Source organism: Engystomops pustulosus, chromosome 4, assembly GCF_040894005.1.
Source record: "Engystomops pustulosus chromosome 4, aEngPut4.maternal, whole genome shotgun sequence".
NCBI classification, from domain to species: domain Eukaryota; kingdom Metazoa; phylum Chordata; class Amphibia; order Anura; family Leptodactylidae; genus Engystomops; species Engystomops pustulosus.
Window position 1 is genome coordinate 170,095,993 of NC_092414.1, and position 6,000 is coordinate 170,101,992.

General features: G+C 43.7%; 1 protein-coding gene across 7 annotated transcripts in view; it reads right to left on the minus strand.

Annotated features, from left to right (window-relative positions):
- Window positions 1-3,082, minus strand: part of AKAP13 (A-kinase anchoring protein 13) — a 139,033-nt gene extending 135,951 nt beyond the window's left edge. For 5 of the 7 annotated variants that reach the window (XM_072148543.1, XM_072148546.1, XM_072148545.1 and 2 more), the window contains exon 1: window positions 2,872-3,081. The gene's annotated coding sequence lies outside the window, so the exon portion shown is untranslated. Of the gene's footprint in view, window positions 1-2,289; window positions 2,418-2,871 lie in introns of those variants that run through there. The other 2 variants (XM_072148544.1, XM_072148542.1) reach the window with 2 other exon arrangements.
- Between the last annotated feature and the right edge of the window lie 2,918 nt (window positions 3,083-6,000).

A 6,000-nucleotide genomic window follows, 5' to 3' on the forward strand; every position in this document is an offset into this window, starting at 1 on the left:
TGTACAGAGTAGACTTTATTTTCGCCTCCCTATGGGAAACACATGAATCTCTGGACCTTATGTCGACAAATGGGGAGAAGTATCAGTTGCATGAACATTTAGGACGTGCGGTCAAAGGTCAGAAGGTTCAGACTGGCAACATTGAAGGAAATCTACCATCAAAATCAATCGTGATAAAATTGTGGTAATCTTATTTTTGCTATTTTGTTTGTCTATGGCGTTCTTCTAAAATCAACTTTAAAATTATGCTAATAATAGTCAGAAGGGCTCTAGGGGGCATTACCAGAGTCAAGCTGTAGATTTACAGGCTGTTACACTGTTATCCGCTCCCTCAGCACTTACCCCACCCTCTGCCTGCTGTAATCTAAATGCAGCAGATCAACTTTGATCACACAATTGGAGAAGTACTGCTGCGCAGTGTAACAGCCAGTGAAGCAACAGCACAAAGGGGCTCTTGCAGCTCATTAGCATAATTCTAAACGTTGATTTTAGAAGGGAAGAGGCTGTGAATAAACAAATACAAGAAGATGTAACTGTCACTGGTTTATTATTATGGATTTTGATGGTAGATTTCCTTTAAAACACAATTAGTGCCAATCATTTGCATGTTTTGATATGTAGTCCACAACGTACATTCAGCAGTATCAATAGTGGAAAAAAAAAACAGAATAACATTCAGCATCCTTTTTTCCTGCTATAAATAACACATGCATAAAGGAAGTTCTATGGGAAACGGAAGGTGAACTGAAGACCTTCTATCCTCAACACAGGTGTAAACTGGGTCCAAGATGTCCGGCAGACGTTTTGTTCAATCATCCTACATGATTGCAATGAGGGTACAAAGGCAGAAAGTGCCATTGGCGGGGGGGGCACCTTCTTCACAAAACAAGTCGGTACAGAGTATACATGTAGTATGCAATACATAAATAGGAGGCATAAATGTAGGAGTTTTGCAGAACTGGTATATATATTGTATTACTTTTCAATGTAGTGTGATAATATATGTTTCCGTGCACCCTCTGCACTCGCCATAGGCAGCCTCATGCTTTTCTTCAGCTTGATGACACATTTTTTACATTTTCTAGACTGTCAGAAAATAATGTGTGGTTCACAAGTCGTTTTTTTGTGTACTACTTGGCAGTATAGCATTTACTAGTCTATGGCGGACATGTATCAATCCTATTGCGTTCTCTCTTTGTTTTTGTTTTTTTTGTGCGACTTTTCGCAGTTTGACGCTTTTTAGGCCGTAATCAAGCAGCGTACCAAGGATGTAATGCAGTGGCCGTATTTATCTTTGTAGCCCAGATGTTTGTTCAACATGTGAAACTTTTGGGCTCTGTAATTGTCCCATTCTTGCGCCTAATAAGTCGCAAAACCGAACATGCTAGACCCAGACTTACTTTCACAGTTACTGTTTGGGAAAAGTCGCAAACAACAAAATTTTGCAAAAGTGAGACTAAACAGGCAACTCATCACATGTATCACAAAGGGGAAAAATGTAAGATACATTGCAATGATTAAGTACGGTAGGCCAACTTCAAGAAACTTGAAAAAAGTGGCAGTCGAAACACTATGATACATGTGCCCCTATGTCTAGTATAAAACAAGTTTTTAAAGTTCTGTCCACATTAGGAGCAAATCACCAAATTATAATCATGAGAAGCCTCTTAGGACGCATCAGTCTGCACCGAACACATATGGACACCCAGTTACTGAGAGAAAACACAGACAAGGGCATGAAATGTAAGGCGTGCATCCTGTGTGGTGACATTCTACTCCAGCTACAGCAATAACACAGCGAAAACCCAAACTGTAGCTCGGGGCCAAGTCCTTCCAGTGTAGTGTTTAGATCTTGTGCCTCTGATAGCATAAAACAGTGAGCTGACTGCAAAGCTGTCCCCACTAATAGGTCACAATCAGCTCCCAATACAAATGGTGCAAAAAAAAAAACTACTGTCAAAGGTCGCGATAAGAAATAGCTGACACCAGAGAAGAATAACGGGGAAGAATCTGCTGAGAGGAACTCCAGAAATAAGTTACTACAAATTCCATTCCGTGATTTCTTAGTCGTGCCTTCTGTTTGACAACTCGTACAACTCCGTAGGGGGGTTGTCTACCAACTTTCCCAGAACCCTGAATGGTAAAATACAAATTCTGGGGCTACTCAGGAGTCGCGGATAGATTAGTCATCATGATAGTGACCCAGCTTTCAACAACTAAAAACGGATATAGAGATTGGATCTGGGATTACGATACTTGGAAACTTTTCACATCAAGACGGATACTTACAAGTTAACTTCCTCCTTCTTAGGAAGCCGACCCCCACAGTCTGCCAACACGGATGTATGCCATGCACATTAGCCAGCGGCTACGGTCCCAGCCAAAGTGATCCGGCTGACAGCTGTGATGGAGAACAATATGGGCCCAGAGACTGAATGCTATTTCCTCTCATTCCTCCGGCCTGGACCTGGCAGAGGAGCACATGACCAGTCAGCTCTGTGGTTTGGGGGCTGAGTTGGCACTGTGCCAGGCATCCTGCTTGTGCAGAATTTCTCCGGTCATAGTCACAGTTCAAGTATGACTACAATGTGGAGCTGAGCAATGTATGAGGTCTGGATGGGAACCTCATTGTAAGAGGAGGGGGGGGGGGGGGTAAAAGTTTTAGGAGTTTTCTCCTTTGTAGAAGTGATGCAGGGCACTGTATAGGGCTGCACTTCTCATCTTGTGGAATTGCTATTCATGCAGTCATCTTGTACATTTGCAGACATGTGCCCCTGGCACAGCACGGGTTAAGCCCCGTGTATAGAGTGGCCGGGTCACACAGCAGACAGTACACAGACCACCCTCCCCCACAGCTCCGGCGCCGCTTACCTCCTGCTTCACCCCGCAACAAGTGTGACCGTGGAGCCGGGCATTCCTCGGCGGGGCTCCTCACAGCGGCGCAGGGCGACACATGCTGCACGGCGGCGGCTGCCTGGAGCTCCAGTATCCGCGGACAGGAGACACAATGGACACAGCGCCACTTGCTACACTCTATCGCTCTCCGCTCCCTCCGCTGTCCGGGACAGCACAGCGCCCCCACTGCGCATGTGCGGCTACTACAAGCCTCCGTGTCCCGGAGCTGCTCCGCGCGCTGATTGGCCGCGGCCGCTGCCTGTCTCCCCCTCTGCTGCTGCTGCTGCTCAGGAAGTTTTGGCAGAACTTGTAATTTGGAGCTTTAATTAAAAAGTTGTCGATAGATGTAATACAACATCAGTGACAAAACCATAATGGAGGGGGGAGCAGGGCTGCAGCTGTTGTATGGAGATTAGGAGAACAGTGCATGTGAGGTGATGTGCTAAACCTCTGGGAATTCAGCCTCCCAAAATATAGTGGACAAGTATCCATGATAAATAAAATGACTAAGGCCATCCACACAGTAATCTGCGGTGTCATACGGTAACAGTGTATTATATGGGATTGATGACAATCTCACATTATAGGGAAACGCTTTACGCATTGGTTAAACCTGTCTCTAACTGTGTAATAATTGCTGGAATGCTATGTACAAAATAATTTCCCCCCCAGGGGATCAATAAAGTTGTATTGTATTGTATTTACACTGTGGATTTCGGATTTGAAGCAAATAAGTGACACATCATTGGAGGATGTGGCGAGCGGGTCAGTACTGGCATGTTCAGGGCTGTATTATAGGGGGAACACACGGGGCGTGAGCCCCGGGCCCCCCACTACTTTGCCCTTAAAGGGGGCCTCCAATAAATGTGAGCAATTTGTGCGGTCGCATGACCGCCCGTATTGCCAACAGTGTATTTGGCTCCAGCTCCCCGAGCCTAATCCTGTCGATGTCCCGCCGGTCAGTCTATGGCAGAGCGAAGTAACAATAAGTTCCCTGCTCTGCCATAGACAATTGGATGTAAATAAAGATAGCAGCGCCCTGCCACTGACAGCGCACGGTGGGACGTCGCAGCGCGTGACGTCACAGAGCCGCAACGTGATTGAACTGCCTGTAGCAGGGCGCCACCATCTTTGTTTACATCCGATATCCACCCTGACACCACGAGGGAAGATGAGGACGGCGCGCATCGGGGGAAGGATGGAAGGTGATGACAATTTTATTATTTTATCTATGACTGTATATAGTTATTATAGGGGGATTGTATAGATTTATTATGGGGGAGTGTATATAGTTGTTATAGGTGGACTGTATGTAGTTAATTATTATAGGGAGGTGTATATAGTTATTATAGGGGGGTGTATATAGTTATTATAGAGGACTGTATATAGTTATAGGGGGTGTATATAGTTATAGGGGGCCTGTATATAGTTATAGGGGGTGTATATAGTTATAGGGAGACTGTATACAGTTATTATAGGGGGTGCATTTAGTTATTATAAGAGGTTTGCATATAGTTATTATAGGAGGTGTATATAGTTATCATAAAGGAACTGCATATAATTATTATAGGGAGGCTGTATATAGTTAAAGGGGTGTATAAAGTTATTATAGGGGACTGTATATGGTTATAGTAAGGCTGTATATAGTTATAGGGGGCTGTATATATTTATTATAGGGGACTTTATATAGTTATAGGGAGGCTGTATATAGTTATTATAAAGGGCTGCATATAGTTATTATAGGGGACTATATATAGTTAATGCTGAGGGAATGTATATAGATAATGTTGGGGAGCTGTATATAGTTATTGCTGGGGGGATATACATAGTGATTACGGGGGGGGGGGGGGGCTGTATAAAGTGATTGCCGTGGGAGCTGTATATAGTGATTGCTGAAAAAAAACAGACCACTCATCAGTTTCACCCATAAACTTCTATTGCCTTCCATGATCCGCAACAGTGAAAAACGACTGACAGGTTTCAAAATCTTTTCCACAGACAATGGATCCGTGAAAACAAAAGCCAACGTGAAAACACCCATAGAAAACAATGCATCACGGATGTGAAATTCCCATTAGCATAATGAATTTTTAGCATAATTCTAAAAATTCCATTTATAAGCCATGAAGTGGTCAGGTATGCCTGACATCTATACTTTTACTCTGCTGTGGTGATAGTTTTGTGGGGGCATTGCCTTTGAAAGTTCTAAAATAGTCCAACATACAAAGAAGATTGCGGCCAAGATGACCATAGGTTAACTTTATGAGGATACCTGAGGTATTGTGGCTAATGGCCACAGATCTTCTGAAGAGCAGTGTCTACTATACAGGCATCTACACATCAGACTAAGCGCATGTAGCTCCAGTTGTAGCATCGTTCTGCAGTATTTACCACACACAAGAACAGGGCATAATTATTGCTGAAAGTATATGCCGCTCTCCACATTGGTAGGGAGTGCCAGTCCCTTATATAGAAACTACTACAGTATCCATATGCTGTATTCTCATGCTTCTTCCCCTCCATTTATTGCGTCTGAGTTGTACTACCCCAGCTCCATGTTGGGTGGGTGCGTCCAAATATTAAATCCTTTATGGCAATATTTATTAGGACTAAAACGTGTTTAGTCCATGAATCCTGGACTGTGTGGTGGCCAGATTTCACAGACTGACCACAGTGCCATGGACTGGACTCCTGCGGCAATGCAGGCTGTCCCTGGGTTATGTACAAGATGGGTTCTTTAGGTGTGTAGGTAAGTTGAATTTGTATATAAGTCAAAACACATATACTATATAATCATTTTGTCCCAGTGACAATTGGATTTTCTAAATTTTGTGCTGTCGTGGGAACAAGGAATAACAATAAAACTTCATTACAAACACCTTACAGCTGATCATTGCACCCGGAACTAATGTAAAGCATCCAGAGAAGGTCACCAGAGGTCACAGTGGGCAGAGGGATCCATCTGTAACTAGGAGTCATCTGTAAGTCGTGTGTCCTATGAAGAGTCAAATTGCACACCTGAATACCTCTGGCAGTCCAATAGAAGCAGAAACCATTCATTCAGAGAGAATCACATGGAATATTGAATCATGATCAATCAAACTC